Source organism: Sapajus apella, unplaced genomic scaffold (assembly GCF_009761245.1).
Source record: "Sapajus apella isolate SASKATOON/1434 unplaced genomic scaffold, GSC_monkey_1.0 scaffold86, whole genome shotgun sequence".
NCBI classification, from domain to species: Eukaryota; Metazoa; Chordata; class Mammalia; order Primates; family Cebidae; genus Sapajus; species Sapajus apella.
In genome coordinates this window covers 4,394,255-4,418,043 of record NW_022437026.1, presented here as the reverse complement: position 1 = coordinate 4,418,043, position 23,789 = coordinate 4,394,255, and the positions used below count along the sequence as shown (strand labels likewise).

At 49.2% G+C, this 23,789-nt stretch overlaps 1 protein-coding gene across 2 annotated transcripts in view; it reads right to left on the bottom strand.

Annotated features, from left to right (window-relative positions):
* Positions 1-23,789, bottom strand: part of TSPAN9 (tetraspanin 9) — a 198,357-nt gene extending 174,568 nt beyond the window's left edge. Inside the window, exons 1-2 of one of the 2 annotated variants that reach the window (XM_032254488.1) lie at positions 23,682-23,789; positions 18,153-18,219 (exon numbers count right to left, since the gene is read on the bottom strand). The gene's annotated coding sequence lies outside the window, so the exon portion shown is untranslated. The remainder of the gene's footprint in view (positions 1-18,152; positions 18,220-23,681) is intronic. The other variant, XM_032254489.1, reaches the window with a different exon arrangement.

Sequence of the window (23,789 nt, the reverse complement as noted above, 5' to 3'; positions counted from 1 at the left end):
GCACAGGGTCCCCTGCCCATCATCCCCAATGTCTGTCCACTGTTGTCCTAAATGACCAGTCCTTTTGCTCTGGAAATATGGACAAGAGTCCAGGGCACAGACGTTGGAACCTGACCTAAGCTGACTGCTGGCGCCACCACCTTTTAGCTCTGTGTCTTTGAACAAAACATTTACTTTCTCTGAACTTCTTGCTAAGTGAATTGGAGATAAAGTTGCTGGGAGGATTAAATGAGATGTACACACAGAGTCTGCACCAAGCCAGGCACACGATAAGCACTTGGTGGCTAACAGTTATTAGAGGCCAGATATGATGGCTCATGCCTGTAATCCTAGCACTTTGGGAGGCTGAGGCAGATGGAATGCTTGAACCCAGGAGTTTGAGACCAGCTCAAGCAACATAGCAAGACCTCCATTTCTACAAAAAAATGGAAAAATTAACCAGGTGTGGTGGTACATGTCTAGTCCCAGCTACTCAGGAGGCTGAGGTGGGAAGATCTCTTGAGCGCAGGAGCTTGAGGCTTCAGTGGGCCATGATCATGCCACCAGACTCCAGCCTGGATGACAGAGTGAGATCCTACCCCAAAACAACAACAATTAAAAAAAAAAAAAAAAAAAACAGTTATGAGTACTGCTACTGTCACTCATCCGATTCTCTACGTAGCAGCCACAGTAATCCTTTTGAAACGCATGCCAGCTCTCCCACTCCTTTGCTCAAAGCCGTCCACGGCTCCCATCTCTCCTGCCATAAGAGCTAAAGCACCTAAGATGGCCCTAGATGATCCAAGTCCCGTGACCTTCCCCTTGCTCACTCCCCTCCAGCTATACAGGCCTTGAACAGGCCTCATGTGCTCCCATCTCCTGCTCCCGCTGCCCCAGGAGGCACCGCCTCAGGATGTTCAATGCTCATTCCATCCCTATCGTCCAGGCTCTCCTTATATGCCACCTCCTCAGTAAGGCCTTCATGGCTCCCTGCCCCTGCGTCGTCCTTCCGCCCTGCCCTGCTTTACTGTCCTCCACAGCATGTGCCACCTCCTGATATACACCAATTTTCACCGTCTGTCTCCTCCACCAAAGTATGAGCTCTTGAGGGCAGAAATTTTTCCTCACCCCTGTAGCCTCAGAGCCTGGAGCAGTACTTGGCCAGAGGAGCCTCTCAAACATTTGTGGGATGAGGCTTAGGATACTCAGTGTGAACCAAGCAGAGGCTGGGACCAGAAACACAAGCCCTAAGCCCATTTTCCCACTCTCCAGGTCCTTTGAGGCTGTGGCCGCCTCATCCCGGCCACTTCTCAAGGTCACAGCCAGGAGACAACAGGAGTAAGGCAGTGTCTAGGAATACATGTTCAAGCATGGCATGGAAGGGAGCCCTACAGAAACAAAAATCCCAAAACTATTTCTCCAAGCAGCAACCCCAGGCCAACTTGCAGTCCCAGTTTAGGGGCCCTGAGTGCGGAGAGGAAACAACAGAGATGTCACAGAGACACAGATCCTGCCTTGGGGACCCAGCTGTCAGGTTTGAGGTCCCAGGTCGGCATATTCAGCCCCATTCACCACTGAGTCCTTGATTCCCAGAGCCTGGCCTGCACACTATAAGTGTTCAATCAGTATTCAGCAAAAGCGTAAGTGAGCAAATCCCATACAGATAAGCATGTGAGGAATGGAAAGACAACGAACATAAAAACCCTCAGTAAAATATGATTTCACTAAAGCAGCATGCAGACCACAGCTACCATGGATGAGGCCAACAAAAACAGCAAATATATTTTCTGTTTACATTCAGCAAATATATCAAGGGCGAGCGTGTTCTGAGGCAGAAACTGGTTAACGGCAGCCAAGGGGAATGGAGAACAAGCTCAGGAAATCTCTTTGCAGTGAGTGCATTTCAAGAAGTAGGACAAAACTCTGCTCATCACGACAGAATGTACTTGGTCAATGCTGACTGTGATTATACCACTTTTTATTACGTCTTGACACCCCTCAATGGAACCAGCTGGAAACTAAGAGGCAGAACACGTAGGTTTCTTCATGGGCTCTCCCACCTAACAGCAAGTGGCCTGGAGCACACAGCTTCACCTCGTGAACTCATCTTTGTCATTTAAAAAAATGGGCTGGACAGGTTGGGTGGAGCACTGTCCTGGCCACCTGGACACTAGGATGTCCTTCTCTGGGACTCACTCATTCAGTCCACAAATATGGGCTAAGTGACCTCTATGTGCCAGATACAATTCTGAAATATGCAATATGTTATTTACTGTAGTCACCATGCTATGCAATAGCTCTCGAAAAACATTCTTGGCCAGGCGAAGCAGCTTACACCTGTAACCCCAGCACTTCAGGAGGCCAAGGCAAGAGGATCACTTCAGGCCAGGAGTTTGAGACCAGCCTGGGCAAAATAGCAAGAGTCCACCTCTACAAAAAAAATTTAAAATACTGGCAGGGCGTAATAGCATGAGCCTATAGTCCCAGCTACTCAGGAGGCTGAGGCAGGAGGATCGCTTGAACCCACGAGTCAGAAGTTGCCGTGAATTGCGATCACACTGCAGTAGTCCAGCCTGGGCAACAGAATGAGGTCCCAACTCAAAAAAACAGAAAGAAAGAAAAAGCAGGGTAAAAGAGCAGGTGCGTGAAAGATTCTCTCTAGAATTCTGCCAACACTACTACCAATTGAGCCTCTACAATGCGTAGCAGACCATCCTCGACCCAGTGGGGTGACACCTCCTCAGGAGCTTCCAGTCCAAGGAAAAGACCCTAGGGGAAAAGACATGAGATCCAGGGAAAGGAGCAGATGAATAGGTCAAGGGTGACAGTATCCATTCAGAGCAACATTCCTGAGCACTGGAATGGCTGCAGCAAGGCCGCGAACCTTTGCTGGGAGCCTCCCAGCCACCAGGGAGCAGGGAGAACAACGAGCTAACCAGAGCCATCCTCTGTCTCAAAGGCACTGTGTCTCCAGACACTGGAGACAATGGGACAAGGCGCTGACAGAAGGGGCCAGCCCAGATCAATGGGGTGCCAGTCAGGCCGAAGTCAGAAGGATGGAGATGAACACAGATACCACCCAGGGAGGGCAGCAGCCAGTCTGCAGGGCCTGAGAAGAAATCCACTTTAGGCAGGAAAGAAGGGGTGCTTGTTTCACAAAACAGTAATAAGAAGCACATTCCAGGTGTGTTTTCTGGATGTGCGTGTAGGCTGGGGATGGGAGGCTGCCAGAGGATGAATCACGGGGCTCAGAGGAGGAGTAAGATTCGAATTCATGCAGAGTGGCATCTAAGAGACCATCTCATGCAACATCATGGTTAACTTCACAATCCCAGACACAACATCCCTAAGCAACAGACACGGGTTTGGCTTAAATCCCAGCAGCAATGGGGAGTTCACTACCTTCAAGGTACCCATTTCTCTGCTGGAGGTTTCAACTTTTAGAAAGTTGTTTCTGGGCCGGGTGCGGTGGCTCACGCCTGTAATCCCAGCACTTTGGGAAGCCGAGGTGGGTGGATTACGAGGTCAAGAGATCAAGATCATGCAGGCCAAAATGGTGAAACCCCATCTCTACTAAAAAATACAAAAAATTAGCTTGGCATGATGGCACACACCTGTAGTTCCAGCTACTTGAGAGGCTGAGGCAGGAGAACTGCTTGAACCCAGAAGGCGGAGGTTGCAGTGAGCCGAGATTGTGCCATTGCACTCCAGCCTGGCGCCTGGTGACAGAGTGAGACTCTGTCTCACAAAAAAAAAAAAAAAAAAAGAAAGTTCTAGACCCAAATCTAATGGCCTAGAATCCTTCACCAATGATCCTAGATTTAGTCCTCAATCCTATAGATGTTGGAAAATGGTTATTATGCCCCCCTCCCATAGCACTCCATAAAAGATAATTTCCCAACAAAATGAACATTCCTAAATCCTTCATCCAATTCCTATGAAGCGTAGTTTCCACTCTCCCAGTCACCCTCCTCCAGATGACTTCAGACTTGCCAATGCCCCAACCAAAATCAAGTAAACCCAATACTACAGATGTGGTCTGAGCTCCTGGGAGCCAAGCTCTGCACCCAGGATGCTACTGTTCTTCTTAGTAACCATGAAGCATGGTTCACTTACATTGTCTTCCATTTATTCTCACTTACTTGTTTCATCAATGAACATTCGCCACCTAGCACTGAGCTAAGCACAAGGGATGATGAGAAAAATGCCATGTCATATTTGTGCTCAAGACACAACCAACTTCTAGAGATAACAACAAAACTAGATCTTAAGGAAGGAGATAAGAACATGCTGCTTACGGGGTCTTGTAGGAGTGTTTCCTAGAGGTGCCCACCCCAGTGCAGAAGGATGACACCAGGAAAGGAGGTGATGCCTGGGGTGAGTCTTAAAATAATGCAGAACTCCTGTGGACAGCCCTGGGGAAGCCACAGGTTCTGGACTTAACCTCCCACCTAAAACAACTGAAAAAATTGGACAGAATGCACGAAACCACTTCAGACACTGGACAAGAGGTAACGGAGGACGGTAATCCCTGAGAGAAGAAGGGAACAAAACAGCTGAGTATTTTGATTATCCACCTTACTTCCTGGAAGCAGCTTCCAGGCAACAGTTCAGACAGCAGGAATCCAAATGGAGTCCAGAGGTCTCACCAAGTTGAGGGGACAGGATTCAGAGTTCATGCAGCTAGGATTCTTAGGGCAGAATACCAGAGAGAGGACTGCACTGTGAGAGTACAGAGAGACTTGCAGAAGAGTACCCTGGAATCTCTGGCTGATGTGAACACCAGTGAGGTGAAACCCACAAGACTGAGAAAAGAAACACTGGAAAGCAACAGGCCCAACAATCTGTGGAGCACACACAGGAACAGAAAGAGTTTACATTCCCATCAGCAAGAGTGGACAGACCTCAAAAACAAAGCGCATTCAGTAGAATCCTCAGAAGAGCGTTGCCTTACTAGTGAGGCTAAATGAGCCCTAGACTAAAGGCTGGTCTGGATCTACCCTAACAAAGCTTAACAGCAAATCTTAAATGTATGAAACTGAGCCCAAGTAATTTAAACGATGCCAGGATAAAGTCCAACATTATTCAAGGAAATATAACAAAACTCAGTACCCATCAACATTAAATTTACAGTATCTGGCATCCAATTAAAAATTAGTAGACATTCAAAGAAGCAGAAAAATATGGAAAAGGAAAATCATAAGAAGGACAAAAATCAATCAATAGAACAAACCCCAAAATGACAGCGATGATGAAACGAGTGGACATGAAAAAAACAAGTATTGGAGGCATGCTCCAAATGCTCAAAAATGCAGAGGAAAACATCAACATGATGAGGAGACAAAGATACGACAAAGACTCAATGGAATGTCTAGAGATGGAAAATATAACAACAGAAATAAATACACTAGAGGGAATTATTTAACATGAGATTACCCACTGCAGAAGATCAGGGCACTTGAAGACACAGCAATAGAAACTATTCAAAATGAAGCACAGGAGGAAAAAATACTGAAAAAAAAAAAAATAACAGAACATCAGCAACCTACAGGACAGTATCAAACAGTCAAATATCCATCTAATTGGGTTACCAGAAAGAGAGAAGTAGAGATGGAAAAATAGTCAAACAACAGCTGAGCAAATTTTCAAATTTGCTAAAACAATGCAGTTAAGAGATAAAATAGGCCAGGGACCAGGGCTCAAGCCTGTAATCCCAGCACTTTGGGAGGCCAACGCAGGTGGATCATTTGACGTCAGGAGTTCAAAATCAACCTGGCCAACATGGTGAAACTCTGTCTCTACTAAAAATACAAAAATTAGCCAGGTGTGGTGACACACACCTGTAGTCACAGCTACTTGGGAAGCTGAGGCACGAGAACCACTTGAACCCAGGAGGCTGAGGTTGCAGTGAGCCAAGATCACTCCACTGCACTCCAGGCTGGGCAAAAGAGTGAGACTCTATTAAAAAAAAAAAAGAGAGAGAGAGAAAAAACAATGCTGGATCCGGGAAGCACTTCAAGTAAGGTAGATCACACTGAGAACAAAGAAAAATGAAACCTCATGGTTGGGAAAGGAAGAAACAGCTACAAGTAACTTGGCATTACGAAACAATACGAAAAAAGTGACTCAGTGGATAACAATGAGGCTGGATGGGAGCAGAAGTCTGTCCCCAGCAGGCTCTGTGGGTCTCATGCAGCCACTCAGCCCTCACTTGCACACCAAGGATGAACCACCTTGTTCCAGACAGCTGCAACTGATTTTCTGAACTGAAAGGCAAACTTGGCAGTTTTCCTAACAGGAGGGTCCGGAGAACAGAAGCAAGGTCTGAGATCCAAGTGTAACAGCTGAGCCCTCAGCCTGCCCCCTCTTCATGGGAACAACCCAGCTGAGACAGGTCCATAGGTGGACCCCATTTGGAACAAAGACAGCGGCAACGAAAACATTCTACCCTTTTTTAAGGGTTTTCTCCCTGAAACTCCTGGAATCAGGTAACTCTTGAGCCAGAAAGGACTTCAGGGATCATAAACTCCTCACTTGACAGATGGAAAAAATCTGAGGCACCAAGAAATGACATGACTTGCCCCAGGCCAGCTGGGGGCCCTGACTCCCAGCGGGAGGCTCTTCCCACTGACCGGCTCTGCTGGTCACAGCCGGCTGCACTCTGGCACTCTGCACCGCTCTGGCCGACATCTTGCATCCGTGCACATCTACACATGTGTGTCTCCACACGTCCACACTAGCTCCTCAGGGGCAAAGACAGGTCGTGGCATCACTGAGCTCCTCAACTTCCACGGAGGAAGTGCTCACACACATCTCCCTCATGTGCACTGAAAGAAAGGTGCTTCTCTGATCGACTCTGGGGAAGGGAGGAAGGGATGAGGGCTCCCCAAGGATTTGAGGCCAGACCGGTCCCTAGCCTGATGTGAGAGAAGGACAGAGAAATTGAAAGAGACATTGGAGAGACAGTCTGACGCACCATCCCAGCCAATGGTTGTTGCCAGGCAACTCCCCCAGAGGCATGGATTGGGGGGGCATTCCTCTGGGCTCTAAGTCCTGCTCTGTATCAGATTGGCCCTGGGCCATCACTGTACTTGCCATCCCTCCTCCAGGAAGTCACAGAAGAGGAAGAGGAAATCGTCTTGAACTTTCCCTCTCTTCCCCTGGCCCCTCCCTACCACAGTCCCCTCCCTCAGCCCCATCCTCTTTGTGGGTTCCGGGCTGGGAGGCAACTCCTCCCAGAGGTTAAGAATGAGCAAATTCTTAGGCTATTCCTGGAGCCTTGATTTTTATCATCCTTCCATTCTGGTCAATTCTCAGAAGCCAGTGGCCGGGAATGCCAGAGAGCTCTGAGCCCAGACCACCAAACCCAAAATAGCCCCACAGGTGCCTCTCTCAAGTCCTCATGAATTTGGCCATTTCTGGTGCTTGTTTTCCTCCAAAGCTGCCCACAGACTCCACTGGGACCTCTGAGGTGCCCCTGGATGGAGCTGACAAAGACAAAGGCAAGCATGGGAGGGGAAGAGACACGACAGAATCTGGGTCATAATCCAGAAAGCCTGGCTCTAGCCTCCTCTGCTCCACTGCCCAGACACCCAAGGAAAGGCAGCCTCAGTATCCTCAGCTGTGAAATTCTGAGCAGAAATTCAACATCCTCACCACCTCCTTTGGGAAGGGCAGCATAACTCCCCTCCCAGAGCCATGGACACTTTCACAAGGAGCTCCTGACTTAAGAAAGATCTTCACCACCTCTCCTGAGATGTTTAAAACCCCCATGATATGACGCAAACAAGTGTTCTAAGTGTGCTGAGGAAATGGACGAGGTTAGGAGCACAGGTCTCAGATCACAAGTGCAGTGTTCATTCACTCAAAAAATATTTGTGTGGGCTGGGCGTGGTGGCTCATGCCTGTAATCCCAGCACTTTGGGAGGCTGAGGTGGGCGGATCACGAGGTCAAGAGATCGAGGCCGTCCTGGCCAACATGGTGAAACTCCATCTGTACTAAAAAAACACAAAAATTAGCTGGGTGTGGTAGTGCATGCCTGTAGTCCCAGCTACTCAGGAGGCTGAAGCAGGAGAATTTCTTGAACCCGGAAGGTAGAGGTTGCGGTGAGCCAAGGTCACGCCACTGCACTCCAGCCTGGTGCCTGAAGACAGAGCAAGACTCTGTCTAAAAATAAATAAATAAATAAATAAATAAAATTGTGTGTCCAGCAGGTGCCAGGCAATGAGAAAACAGTGAAAGCACCAATGAACAGAAAACCAAGGCCTCTGCTCTTCAGGAGGAACAGGGAGACAGCGTACAAGAGATACTTTGGGGAGACATTAGAAATCCCCCTGCCTATGAGAACATCAGGGAGGACCGCACAAGTCCCAGGCCCATAAGTCAGCTCTCTGACAGGCAGCGCAGACCCTGGAGTCATGGGGAATTGGGAGTGGAGGCAGCTGCAAGGTCTCAGAAACATCAGGGTGCACAGACCAGTCCCTACAGCACTGGGTTTAGGACGTGGCAGTATCTATGTTTTAGTTGCTGACATGAATCAAGAATGTATTAAAGATAATTGATTTTGGCCAGGCACAGTGGCTCACGCCTGTAATCGCAACACTTTGGAAGGCCAAGGCGGGTGGATTAACTGAGGTTGGGAGTTCGAGACCCTCCTGACCAACAGGGAGAAACCTCGTCTCTACTAAAAATATAAAATTAGCCAGGACTGAATGCTTCCCATGTTCCGGGTTCAATCTGAACATCAGGATGTGAGCCCCTTGCAGGGAGAGGCCCAGCCTGCAGCGTCCAGGTCAACAGCAGGCTCTAAGCACTTGCCAGTTACCCCAGCCCTGGGAGTGGTGGCAGGGAGGCCTGCCTACTCATTTCTAACCTCCCTCTCAGCCAGCCAAGGTTGGCCCCTCTGGGAAAGTCACATACCTGCTCCAGAGATGTCACTACTGTGCTCCTGAAGAATCAGCCTCAGAGCCCAGGGAGTCTACTGAGCATCCTCGGGGAAGGACCTTATCCTTACAGGGACATCCAATGTGCCAAACAACCAAGACTCATTTAGATAAGCAGTGGGTAAGGTGGATGATGAAAGTGGATGTTGTCATTTTTTAACGTCAAATTAGTTGTGACCATACAGCAGTGAGAGCTTCCTGCTGGGTCAAGGCAGGCATCTCCTCTGGGTCCTCCACGGAAAGCTCTGGCTGCATCTATAGCAATCTTATCCCTTCCTCCTTGGCTTGCTGCCTTCAGAGCCCACTGCTGGGTGTTATAGGTGCTGCAGGACTGGGCCCTTGGGAGTTATGAGGGAATTGGGTAAAACAGAAATAGACATTTGTAGCCATGAGCAAAAAGAGCTAGGGACTGACCTAACTCTACACTTGGCTAAAGCTCTCTTATCACACATAGGACCTGGGCCAAAAGACACCTGAGACCCTTGAGGAATCAAAGTGCCCAATAACGACTTACTGAGTCACTGACAGTATGACTTGAGTATGCGGGAGTCAAATCCATCCTCACAGCCTTACAGAACCAGTAACAGAGGGGTGGGGTGGGGTGGGGACCTGAGCAGGGAAGTAAGGAGTCAGGAGAGGGCCTCGCAGGTCTCTGCTTCTGGGGAATTTACCTGCGACTGGCCTCAAGCTAGTAAACCCCCAGTTGGAGCAGGCTGAGGAGCTCTATCCAGTTTTTTCCAATTCTTTGGCCAAAAGCAGTTGCTGAGGTTTCTTTTCTTGTCTGTGATGCCAGATTTCTCAAAGGTTTATAGAGGCAGCATTGCATGTTTTTGTCAACACTGAGCACTGATTAATATGAAACCTGTGAGCTGATCAACTCATTAACCCTGCAACAGGAGCGCAATGCTGACACCCACAAGTCACCCAGATGGACTGGGGAGCTCCTAAGGGTGCTGTGGTGCCAGGCCATGCTCCCTTCCCCATCACGGCCTTCAGCAACTCCTCTCCCGCAGCACAGTTGAGGATGCCAGCCCAGAGGCTGAGTTGTGGGGGTGCAGGATGCTTTCACAGTGAACCTTTTCAGCCACAAAACATTTCTTTACCAAAAGCTGCTGAGAGGCAGCAAGGAGACAATAAAACACCAAGGGTTTTCAAACTCAAAAGCCCACTCTGCCTTTGTTCTTATTTGATGAATGCACAAACCACCCAGCAGTTGACAGGCAAAAGAACACTGCTGCACAGGAAAGTGCATTTCATCAGGTCCAGCCTCACATCTCCAGGGAGAGGTAAGTTTGATGAATGATCAGCGCTGGGGAGAACTTTTCCACCGGCAGTTCCAGTGCAGCATCCTCTAAGCTGGGATTTGGGGATTCATTAATGACCCATCACTGACTCTTCCACTGCCTCCTCCTGCCTCCCTGCCATTGGTGACATTTCACAGGAAGGGAAGGGCCACTAAGGCAGGTGATGAGAAAACTAAATGTAAAAACAAACACCTTGTGGGAAGTCACAATATCAAGTCCATTGTGAGTTGCCTAAGAAGGAAAAGTGAAGTCTGTGAATCACATAGGCCTGGGCCCTCTTATTTCACATCCGAGGTTATGAGGGGAAGGGGAGGAATCCTGGAACATAGTTGTTGGGCAAATGAATGAATAAAATCCCAGCAGAGGCCTGGGACTGGAAGGCCGGACAGGCTTTGTTAAAGACCTGTTGCTCACTAACATTTTTCAGAGATGCCATGAAAATTAACAGGAACACCAAAAGCAATGGGAACAAAAGCCAAAATAGACAAATGGGATCTAATTAAACCTAAGAGCTTCTGCACAGCAAAAGAAACTATCATTAGAGTAAACCGGCAACCAACAGAATGGGAGAAAATTTTTTGCAATCTACCCATCTGACAAAGGGCTGATAACCACAATCTACAAAGAACTTAAACACATTTACAAGAAAAAAAGCAACCCCATCAAAAAGTGGGCGAAGGATATAACAAACACTTTTCAAAAGAAGAAATTTATGCAGCCAACAAACATATGAAAAAAAGCTCATCATCACGGGTCATTAGAGAAATGCAAATCAAAACCACACTGAGATACCATCTCACGCCAGTTAGAATGGTGATCATTAAAAAATCTGGAGACAACAGATGCTGAAGAGGATGTGGAGAAATAGGAACACTTTTACACGGTTGGTGGGAGTGTAAATTAGTTCAACCATTGTGGAAGACAGTGTGGCGATTCCTCAACGGATAACGTTAGGAGAAATACCTAAGGTAGGTGACGGGGTTGGTGGGGGGATGGAGGGAGCAGACCACCATGGCATGCGTATACCTACATAACAAAACAAATCTGCACGATCTGCTCATGTACCCAGAACTTAAAATATAATTTTAGAAATTGGAAAAAAAAAGAAAAGAAAATTAGCAGGGAGTACCAAGAAGACAAGCTCTTGGCAGCTTGCAGAGGGCAGGAAGGTTCAACTTCTACAGCTCTTGAAGCCAAAGGGCAGGAGACACCGTCTACCACAAAGCCCAAACCTCTGCCAGCACTAGCCACATGCACAATACACTGACTCCACTTCAAAGGACACCCAACATGAAGATCAAGTGTTTGCCAGTTTCCCTGGATGACAGATCTAGGGGTGAACAGTGAGCTGGGAGAAGGAGTTTGCACTATCTTCCAAAGATCTGTGGGGTCTATTCCTCATGCTTCTAGGGACAGGGAGGGACTGCACGTCCACATCCTCCTCACCTGGAACATACATACCTTTCCGGTGCTGTGGCCAGCCATCCCACCAAGAGGTAGAGTCTGCCCACCCCTGGAGTTCTGCTGGTCCCAAGACTTGCTTTTATCAGCAGTCAACAGACACCCTGTGTGAGGCTTCAAACCCTAGACCTTAAGAGGTCTTGTAGATTGCAGGTTGTTTTCACCTGCATGGTGTGTGCAGCTTCAAAGCCTAGACTTTAAGAGGGCTTGTAGATTTCGGATTGTTTTCACCTGAATGGTGTGTATGAGGCCTCAGAGCCTAGACCTTAAGAAGGCTTGTAGATGGTTTTCACCTGAAAGGCTAGTTTCCTTGACAGTGAGAAACCATGAGGCAGGGGAGAAGCCCAGATGACAGCCAGCACCAACCACCAGATAAATGAAATGAAGCTCCCTTGGACTGTCCAGGCCCTGCAAAGCCACCAGCTGACTGCTACCACATTAATAAGCCCAGGCGAGGCCACAGAGACCAGCCCAAAAGGCTAACCTACAAAACTAGAAGCAAAAGAAATGATGTTTGTGTTAATCCACTACATTTTGGGGTGGTCTATTATGCAGCATAGATCTCAGTAATGAATGGAACAATCTATTCAGCAAGTCTGTGCAGCTATGGAAAAGAATGAGGTTGGTCTGAATGCACTGACGTGAAGGGGCAAAACCGTAAGTTGAATACAATTCTATTTATGGAAATGGAGAAGATAAATAGGTGAAGGGCTGGATGCTAATCTATCACAGAAATTATCTGGAAAGAATACAAACCAAAGTATTAACAGTGATTATCTCTGATGGGTAGGATTAGGGGAGATTTTCCTTTTCTACGATTTATGTAATGTTTGGATATTATAATGAGTTTTTATTATTTTGCAACAAAAAAGGATGCTTATTTATTTACTTATTTAGAGACAGAATCTCACTCTGTTGGTGATCATAGCTCACCATAGCCTCAGGCTCCTGGGCTCAAGCAACCGTCCCACCTCAGCCTCCTGAGTGGCTGGGACTACAGGGAGGCATGCCTGGCTACATTTTTTAATTTTTTGTAGAGTCAGGGTCTTGCTATGTTGCCCAGGCTGGTCTCAAACTCCTGAGCTCAACTGATCCTCCCACCTTGGCCCCCTAGCGTGCTGGGAATATAGGCATGAGCTACAACACCAAGCCAAAAGGATGCTTTTTAAAAAATATTCACCTTGAATTCTGCTACAAACTAATTTTTCCTATAATGTCCCTTTTCAGTCTGTCACTCCACTGTTCAAAGACCAACACTGGCTCCCAACACCAGCCTTCTGCATCTGAGCTGCTCTGAGCAGCATGCCAAGTACCCCAGAGGGAAGAGCTCACCCTCTCCTGTGGGCCACGCCTGTTCCCACCCCAACCAAGCTCCCAGGCAGCACCACAACCCCTCAGAGACCCTTCTCTTCCCTCCCTAAATCCCAGCCCTCCCTCAAGGTCCAGCCTGATATCCCTGAGTTTCCCCATGGATGCCAAAAGTTCCACCAACCCTGTCCTGAATTGCAAGGTTTCCAGTGTTCTTCTCTCGGCATTACGGGCACAAACTGCTCCGTCCAAGAGACCTTTACAGACACAGGCCACCACCAGCTCCAGCTTCTCTGGCCAACAGTGGAGGCAGGCAGAGCCAAGACAGGTTGTTCCGGTCCCCTCCCCTCTCCGCTGCCCACAGCCTGGATGATGGGTGACAGCCAGGCCTGGGGCTTTCCCCCCAGCCCCACCCATCCCCACCAGCAAGTCAGTGGAAGCTAATTTGAAATGGCTGCTAATTTGGAGTGACTCACACCATGGGTGATGCTGTAAGCGCTCCCAGGTCCCACCTGCTACAGACAGGACTCAAAATGGTCGAACAAATCCAAACACTGGCTTCAAACCTAATTGCTTTCCTGGGGGACCCAGTGGCTCAGGTCTCTGCAATCCGTATGTCCAGTTTTTAAACAAAGCTGTTTAGAATCTCCCAGGATTAAGACAAGTGGAAAATTGCAAGCCCAGACCTCTACCTCATTTTCTCTAAAACAAAACATGTCATTCTGCATGTTCATACACCCGGAAAGACATAGCTCATTCAAACTCAGCTGGGCGCCCGGCCCCTCTGAGCCCTCCTGCAGGGCCTGGCCCAGAGAGGGGCCTGGGGACTTGCTGAGGCAGGATCTTCTCCAACTGTGCCTGGCACCACCACCCCCAGGGCTTGTCGGAGAGTTCTGGGCCCGTAAGCCTCAGTCTCCACACTGGCAGGTAGCCAGGGGAGAGGCTGTCAGCACGGTTCCCAGGTACTGCATCCAGGTTTTACCCTCCCCTCTAAGGGGAAGGCACTCACATCACAGGTTTATACTGACTTTTTTTTTTTTTTCCTGAGATGGAGTCTTGCTCTGTTGCCCAGGCTGGAGTGCAGTAGCTGATCTCGGCTCCCTGCCACCTCCACCTCCTGGGTTCAAGCAATGCTCCTGCCTCAGCCTTCTGAGTACCTGATGCGTACCACCACACCCAGCTAATTGTGTATCTTTAGTAAAGATGGGATTTCACCATATTGGCCAGGTTGCTCTCAAACTCCTGACCTCATGATCCACCTGCCTAGACCTCCCAAAGTGCTGGGATTACAGGTGTGAGCCACCATGCCCGGCCCTTTTTTTTTTTCCTGAGACAGGGTCTCACTCTGTCACCTAGGCTGGAATGCAGTGGTGCAATCATGGCTCACCGCAGCCTCAACTTTATGGGCTCAAGCAATCCTCCTGCCTCAGCCTCCCGAGTAGCTGGGACCACAGGCACGCATTACCACACCTGACTAATTTTTTTTCTATTCTTATTAGAGACGAGGTCTCACTATGTTGTCCAGGCTGGTCTCAAGCAATGTTCCCACCTTGGCCTCCCAAAGTGCTGGGATTACGGGTGTGAGCCACTGTGTCTAGCCTATACTGATCCATTGAGATGCACACTTGGGCTACTCCACTAAGTGCCGAAACAATACAGAGCACCCTCCCACCCAAACCCATGCAAGCACACCCAGCACACACATGTAAGGCAAGCATGCACATGGTCATTAACACACACACGTGCATGGCCGCACCTTGTTTCAACCTTGCTTTGAGCATCCCTCCCACTCCAGCTCACCTCCCTCACCTGTTCACTGTCCTCAGCGGCCCTCTCCCTGACTCTGAACCTGACACACTCCCCACATTGCAAGGGGAGGGACCAGACTGTGTGTGTTCCCAGAAATATGTGCACCCCATGATTGGAGGAGGTCTGCCTGCCAGTGTGCACACAGCCAAGGTCACTGCCTACCAGGGCTCAAGGGGGTTGCCTCAGACACAGTTGGACTTTTTTCTGGCTGTACAATAATATTTTCAGTTTAATTTTCGCTTGTAACCTGAAGAAGGGCCATTTATCAAATTTGCACAAAGGTGCTATAAGAGTTAGCAGCAGCCCTAAGCCACTAAGGCCAAGGCCAAGGCCTCATCAAGATCCTGTATCCCAAAGACCACAAGACCAAGACCCTGCAGCCTTCCTGCAATAACAGCAAAACCTTCCCCAGCAGGTGGGGGGACTCCAGGGGGCACCTACTGAGCTTCCTGACTCTTCAGACCCCCTGGACTGCTCCCCACCCCATCCTTTCCTGTTCCCATCACAAGATCAGGTGTGCTAAAAAAATGCTGACCATTGAAAGTAGAAATGGTCATAAGACTCTCAGAAAGTGAGTGAATATTCAAAGTATCATCAATTTCCAGCCATCCACCGTAAGGGAGCATGTGGGAAAACAAAGGGAGGAAGGGGTGTGGTAAATCGAAGCACAGATAATACTAAACAATGGACAGGCAAAAAAAAAGTCTACATTTGGCTCCAAAGTGTGGGCTGAAATGCATGGAGGATCCTGCTCCCAACTCCGGATGCCAGCAAAGGGGTTCTTCAGTCTCCTTCCCATTCTGAAGAGCCCCCTCCTGGTTCAGGCTGAGACTCTGGTTCTGTTTTTGGTTTGAGAGCAAGGAGAGGGTTTGGAAACTGACCTGCTCCAGGCAGATATTCTCATTTCGTTATGCTGTGGCTATGACTGGAGTTGAAATGATTAACATGTAGGGCTGGAGTCCAGCAATGGAGGCTTACTCCTTGCTGCCTCAGGCAGGGGCATGAAGAGAGTTAAAACCAAAGCAGCAGCAGAGCTGTCAGTACAGGACAGAAGTCAGGCAGCAGGACCCTGCCACTCTCCACTCACAGGGCAGGGGACCATCTCCGCAAACAACCTCCACCCCCAGTCCGACTCCCATCAGAAGTCAGCACCTCCAGTTTACTCATTAACTTCACTCTTTCCTCCTCCATTCACCTCCAGGCCAGAGGCCGAGAAGGCACTAGACAGAAGCAGAAGCCAGGCCCGGGACTGGAAGCCAAAACCCAGGCATGCCAACTCATGCCACCTCAGAAACCACCTCCAGCAGAGCTAGAAGGCACCTTAGCAATGGGTCACCCAGCCTGCCACTTTTCAGGTGAAGAAACTGGCTTGAAGAAAGCAATCAACTTGCCCAAGGTCACACAACTGTTAGAGGTAGGAGCAGGGGCCAAGACGAGAACCTCCCATCTCAGAACTGGTCAACATCCCAGAGCATGGCTCTAGAGCATAACAAGAAATGGCAAAACCAAAGCCCCCTGGAGCCACAGCCATCAAAGAGGATCGACGTCCTGTCTGCTGAGGCCTCCACTCATGTCTCCCTCACTTGGGTTTCAATGCAGATGCACAGAAGGAAGATGGTCATCTGGATAGACACAGCTGGTAATTTCAGGGGCTGTCTGTGTCTCCCCAAAGCCAAGTAGGCCTCCTGGGGAGCTCCTCACCAAGTTCTGTCTGGCAGGGCCCACCAGGAACAGGCCCCATAGGATGTGATAGGGCAGACATGCCACACAGCAGGACAGTCATTCCCTTGTCCTCAAGTCCTTCCCTCTGCCACCCGATCTTTTTTTTTTTTTTAATAGGGACAGAGTTTCACTATATTGCCCAGTCTGATCTTCAACTTCTGCCTCAGCCCTCCCACCCCAGCTCACTTCCCTCACAACCCCAAAGTGCAGGGATTCCAGGCGTGAGCCACTGCTCCTAGATGGCTGCTGCCTGGTCTTCACCAAACTAACTTTCCTCCACCCAAGCCCATGTGCCTGGCTGCACTGCAACATCCAGTGATAGGCGGTGCCTCAAATCCCAGAGCGGCAAGAATGTAAGCAGACACCCATCTGGGCCCCAGGGAGGTGGGAGGAGGACTTAAAACGGGATCTCAGGCATTCCTGCTGCAAGCAGGCTCAGGGAGGGACCTGGAGCAGATTCCCAGAGTCAGTTAAGAACAGCCGCGGATCTGCAGGAAAGGCAGGCACTGCACCGTCACAGCACCTGGGCTGCAGCCCCGGCTCCAGCTAACACTCTATCAGCCTTTGCTGCTGCTGCTGCTGCTGGTAAAGTAAGACGACATGACAGCTACCCCACGGGGCCTCTGCGAAAGTTAAATGAGATTTAAATTTTAACTTCATCTGAAGTTAAATTGGTTGGGGACATTTGTAAAGGGTCTAAAACTGAGTCTGATGATGATGACAAGTATGAATACTGGCAATCCTAAGTATAAGGGGCAAGGCATGGCAGGACAATAAGAGGTTCCTGGCCACTCTTGGGCCACCAAATAATCCCTGCTGGAACTCACAGACAAGAGAACGTTTGGCAAGATGAGCCACCAGCCAGCAGCATTCCGCCTCCTCTCCCTGCTCCACCAACCACACCACTGGCTTCAGGGAAGGTAAGATTTTACAAATCACCCAGCAGGGAGAAGCCGCAGGAGAAAACACACATAACTTAAAACATAAAAAGGCCCAGGTCAGTAAACAGCACCCCAAGGGAACCTGAATCAGCACCATCCACCCCCGCTGTCTGGCTGCCTGCTATGTAGTCTGGCACAGTGGGGTCCTTGATGCACAAGTGCTGGGAACAATGAATAAACCATCAGCAAGACCCTCAGGAGCCTGGAGGAGGAGAGAAGAGGACCTTGTAAAGGTCCTGGCAGAGGGCGGTGGGTATAGCAAAATGGAGGCACTGACGATTGGCCAAGACTCCTACAGCTTCTCTCTGGCCTGTTGTGGGAGGCCCCTCCACCCTGGCTCTCGAGCCTGCTGGGAGGAGTCAGGAAGCAGGAAGCTACAGGCTTCTCCCTAGGCTTCCTCCACACAAATAGGGGGCCAAGAAAGAATCCAAGAGTGCCATCAGCCACCAGTCAGAAACAGTGGGGAGGAGATAATTCTTGCTTGGGCTCCCCCAAAGCCCAATTTCAGGAGCTTAGAAAATCAAAGCCAGGAGTCAGGGCAGATGGACAACTAGAAAATGTCAGCATCCTCTTCTATCCTCCCCAACCCACACTTAAAGGACAAGAAAGACCTTGACTTCAGATGAGTTTATAACACACAGGCATTCAGAGGTTCTACCCCACAATGGCCCAGACCAACACTGACCTGTTCTCTCTGAACTTCCTGAAAACACGTTGGCTGCTGACAAATAAAAGAAGGTTCCAGGATATTCCTGCAGGAAGGCAAAAAATTAGGTCATCACTTTGGTATGAAGCCACTCTAGGGTGAATTCTGTCCATCAAGGACCACTCTTTGGGGCAGCAGTCCCCAATCAAGAAACTGCTCACTCAACAAACAGAGAAGGCCAGAAATGGCACAGGAAGGCAGTGTGTTAATGCTACCCAGTCGGAAGTGGGTACCCAAGGCATTATGAGCAGAACCCATGCCGTGGCCCAGCAGGAAAGACATCTGCAATTGATTGGTGATGTCCGCCATGAGCAGTTACAGAAGTAACAGGATCCCCACCATGTATTTGTTATCCCTGGAGCAGACCTTTGTCATCGAAGGATTTAATATTACAATTTTGGCCACTCACAAGTGACCCAAAGTTTCAAGATATGTAAAAGTATAACCTTGCTGAGAAGTGTTTGAATCACACACACTATGTGGCCAACATGAAGGAACGGGCCACCGTGTTGTGTTCATCTCTACCACATTCAAAGTTACTCTTATGGAGCAATAAAAACCCTGTGGAAAATGGCCATCAAGTGAGAAATAAAACTTAAGCAGAAACTGAAAAAGCAGTTAACTTGGGGTGTGAGGATATATACAGGAAATATTTGATTCTGCAGAAACATGACTCCGGAGAAAGCCAGGCCCATGAACAAACACTGCTATGGATACAAATTTGGGATGCTAGAAAGTGCAAGATTCACTGAGATCGTGAGGGGTCCACTGTGCCTACTCTGCTCTGTGCCTCACAGCAGTGAGTTCAGGGTGGAGGAGAACATCGGAGGAAGTTAGAATCCATGTCCTGAAGGGGCTCCCAATCTAGTTGGAGAAACAATACCTACTGGAAACAGCAAATGGCATTACATTTTCAAGGTCACCCAGCACAGAATCAGCTTCAATCCCCCTTCACCTTCATCCTTTCCTGGAGTGCAATGGCGCGATCTCGGCTCACCGCAACCTCCGCCTCCTGGGTTCAGGCAATTCTCCTGCCTCAGCCTCCTGAGTAGCTGGGATTACAGGCACGCGCCACCATGCCCAGCTAATTTTTTGTAGTTTTAGTAGAGATGGGGTTTCACCATGTTGACCAGGATGGTCTTGATCTCTTGACCTCGTGATCCACCCGACTCGGCCTCCCAAAGTGCTGGGATTACAGGCGTGAGCCACCGCGCCCGGCCTGAACCCCTTTCTTAACTCTTTACTGGCTTATAAGCCCATGAAGATAAGGACTTTTATCTTTTTTTATTTTTGCAGCATCAGAATTTAGCACAGACTTTTTTTTTTTTAAGAGACAGAGTTCTTGCTCTGTTACCCAACCTGGGGTGCAGTGACACGATCATGACTCACTGAAGCCTCGAATTCCTGGACTCAAGCGATCCTTTTACCGCTAGCTCGGACCACAGGTACACAGGTGTGTACCATCACACTTGGCTATTATATATGTGTGTGTGTGTATTATTTTTTAGAGACAGAAGCCTCACTCTGTTGCCCAGGGTGGTCTCAAGCTGCTGGGCTCAAGTGATCCTCCCACATCGGCCTCCCAAAGTGTTAGGATTACAGATCCTGAGCCACTGTATCCAGCCCAGCACAGACTCGGATGCATGTGGCAAATACACTGTTTGTGGGGTTCACTAGAGAACCACCCAGGGAAGTATATAAAGGCCAAGAGCGAAATGAAGACAGAGGATGCCATAGGAGTTCCCAGGAAAAAGAGGTTCATTTGGGATGGGCGGCCAGGGTCTTGAAAAAGGAAAAGAACGGTAGGACTATCCAGGAAGGTGGAAGACGATGACCAAGGGGCCAAGAAGGAATGAGCAAAGCATGCCTGGGAGATTAGTCTGGCTAGAACCAAGGGTTCCCGGAGGTAGAAGAGTGGCAATAAGGCTAGGCAGGTAGCCGGAGGCTGGACAAGAAGGATGCTGGATGCCAGGCGAATGCACCTGGATTAGATCCACTCCCTCTTAGTGAAGGTGATAACCACTGCAGGCTGGGCCCTCGTGGTAGAAGAAAAGAAGTCTTGTCCTCTCTTGTACCAAGCATATTACTCCAGTCTCTTCCACGAAGTTATAAATAACAGCCACCATTTACTGCACACCTGCTGTATATGAGGGCCTAAGCTACGCGCCTCACAAACATCAGCTCAAGGCTCCTTCCCAACGCCCTGAGTACTTGGTATTGTTATCCTCATTTTGCAAGCAGGGAGCTGAGCCTAAAGGAGGTGAAGGCACCTGCCCAAGGCCCAACCCACTCACTCTTTCACTTAACAGTACTGGCTGGCCCTGGGGTTACAGGCTTGTGACACGGGGCACTCCCTCCAGGCACCTCAAGTTCAATTTCCCACCTAAGCTAGGCTGCTTCTCCACAACTCTCCCGATTAATTCCTCAAGGTCAGCATTTACTAAGCACACAGGAGGAGCTTAATAAAACACACTAAACAGACAGAATGGTGGCTGCCAGAGGCTGGGAGGAGGGGAGAAAGAGAGTTGTTTCATGGATACAGGGCTTCGGTTTTGCAAGATAATTTCTGGAGCTCTGTTGCACAACAATGTAAATATACTTAATGCTACTGAACCGTACACTTACCAATAGTTAAAATGTACACTTAAGATTTTACATTCAGTGTTTTTACCACAGTTTTTAATTTTTTTTAATATAAAGCTCACTTCCTGATTGATTGGCTGCTAATATTTTGCACTGTTAATTATCTGATGCTGAAAAAGACTCTAGAAACATTCTAATCCAATATCCCACCAAAACAGAGACTTGGAAAGGGGAGCTAAACTGCCCACAGCTGTACAAATAGGTGGTGCCTGGTGAAGACAAGGCTCAACATTAGAGGAAAGGGGCTGGGCGTGGTGGCTCATGCCTGTAATCCCAACACTTTGGGAGACCAAGGTAGGAGGATTGCTTGAGGCCAGGGGTTCAAGACCAGCCTGGGTAACATAGCACAACCCTGTCTCTACAAAAAAATAATAATAATAATTACCTAGTGTTGTAGGATTGAAGAATCCATTTGTCTTAAAAAATAATAATAATAATTATCTGGGTATGGTGGCCTGCACCTATAGTCCTAGCTACTCGGAAGGCTAAGGCGAGAGGATCACTTGAGCCCAGGAGTTCAAAGCTTCAGCGAGCTGACTGCATCTCTGCACTCCAGCCTGAGCAACAAAACAAGACCCTGTCTCTAAAAAAAAAAACAGAAGAAGGGGGCCATGTGCAGTGGCTCACACCTATAATTCTAGCACTTTGGGAAGCTGAGACGGGTGGATCACCTGAGGTCAGGAGTTCAAGGACCAGCTTGGCCATCATGGTGAAACCCCATCTCTACTAAAAATACAGAAAGTAGCTGGGTGTGGTGGCAGGTACCTGTAGTCCCAGCTACTCGGTAGGCTGAGGCAGGAGAATTGCTTGAACCCCAGGTGGCGGAGGTTGCAACGAGCTGAGATTGTGCCATTGCACTCCAGCCTGGGCAACAAGAGTGAAACTAGGTCTCAAAAAAAAAAAAAAAAAAGAAAGGCAGAGAGGTAGATGGCAGAATAGAAAGCACAAGGTAGGAAGATCAGAAGCCAGAGTTCAAGTTTTGCTTCTTCCACTTAAGAGTTTTGTGACCTTAGATAGGATACTTATTCTCTCTGAGCATCATTTGCCTAACCTATAAAAAGGCAATTAAAATTAACAAACTTCGGCGGGGCGCAGTGGCTCATGCCTGTAACCCCAACACTTTGGGAGGCCGAGGCAGGTGGATCACTTGAGGTCAGGAGATCAAAACCAGCCTGGCCAATATGGTGAAACCCCATCTCTACTAAAAATACAAAAATTAGCTGGGTGTGGTGGCACACACCTGTAATCCCAGGTATAAGGGAGCCTGAGACAGGAGAATCACTTGAGCCTAGGGGGTGGAGGTTGCAGTGAGCTGAGATTGTGCCACTGCACTTCAGCCTGGGGGACAGAATGAAACTCTGTCTCAAAAAAACAAACAAAAAATAGAACCAACTTCACAAGATTATTTATAAATTAAATAAAATTATATACAGCTAATGTAATGTGCATAGAAAACACTTTGCCAACTATAAATTACTTTATCAACACTAGTTATTATTATTAATATTATCTGTTCATAGGTTTAAAGAGCCCTGCCAGAATATTGAAATCTAAACCAGACAAAAAAACATCCCACTCTCACCTATGCAGGGACTTGTCTTCAGTGAGTGAGAATAGAACTGAATTACTCTTCCCCAATCCTCTCCCTCCAACCCACAGCCCAGCTGCATCAGCCACGCCAGGACCAAGCGGAGGGTAGGAAGCCCTGTAGCTGTCTGCCTCTCTGGCTGCATTCCTTAGCTAAATATACCCGTAAATGATTTGTCCAGGCCATTGTTTGAAATTATCCATAAACCCTCTCCTCCCCTCCCCATTACTTATGATGGCAAGCTAGCAGCATATCTCTATAGCAAAGCATATCCTCAACATTCTCTGTGGCTATTTTCAGTAAAGAGAAGGGAGCTGGCAAGTATATAAGGGATCCTCGCATGAGTCTTCAGTTTTCTCCACTAGTCCAGAAAGGCTTCCTGGAGGAGGAGATACCTGAGTCAGCCCAGGGAAAAGGACAGCTGCAGGTCAGAAGGGCACCCGCACCTAATGAGAGACTGCACCTCTGAGCCAAGAGTGGTAAGCCGTCGCCTTCTTACCCCCGTTTTGGTGATTCGAGGAAAACGTAGCTCAGGGGATCCTCTACTGCCCCAAGCTTCCTTAGACAATACAGGCATCTGGGGAAGATGAAGAAGTGACCCGTATATTTTTCAAAGAGGGAGGAGATCCAAGACTCCAGTTCCAAGATGTACAAGTACAACAAATACTGCTCTTACAACAACAAGCCAGTTTCTTGTTTGGATCTTTTTCTCCAAAACCAGAAGTAAGTTTTTTAAAGCCCCAAACTTGAATGTACAGATGGGCTAGATCTCCAACTTTGGGTGTGCCAGAGTCCTGTCACTCGGAGTGCTGATCTTCCAGCAGTGGCCCAGGGAGTGGTCGTGGGTGCCGGGGGGGGCTGCAAGCCGTATCCCAACCCTGCCCGAAGGCCCTCTGGCCCTCTCTGGGGTGCTTGTATGGACCGTCCCAATCGGTGCACTGGGCCACACAGCTGGAAACCCTTGCCAGCCCCGGGGGTCTCCCTTTCTGCAAAGGTCTTCCTCCGAGCCCTCCCCTGGAGAACCCCACTTCCCTCGGTGCCCGGGCCCCGCACCCATCCTCCCCTTCCCGGCCCGCTTCCCGCACGGCGCCTCCTCCGTTCCTCGTCCTCTCGTTCCTCCGCCGCCCTGCCCACACCGCCTCCCGTGGGCGCCCCCGGCCGCTCCCCCTTCTCGACCCGGCCTGGCGGCGCCCAACCCGCCCGGTGCCGGCTGGAGCCCGCGCAACTCCGCACGCTCGCGAGACCCGCCCCGCCACCCGCCGCCGGGCGGCACTCACCGCGCCCGCAGGACTTCGGGGTCCCAGCTCCGCTCGCGCTCGGGCACCGCCGCCAGCGGAAACGGAGGGCCGGGCCTGCCCGGGAATGGCGAGCCCGCGGGGCGGGGC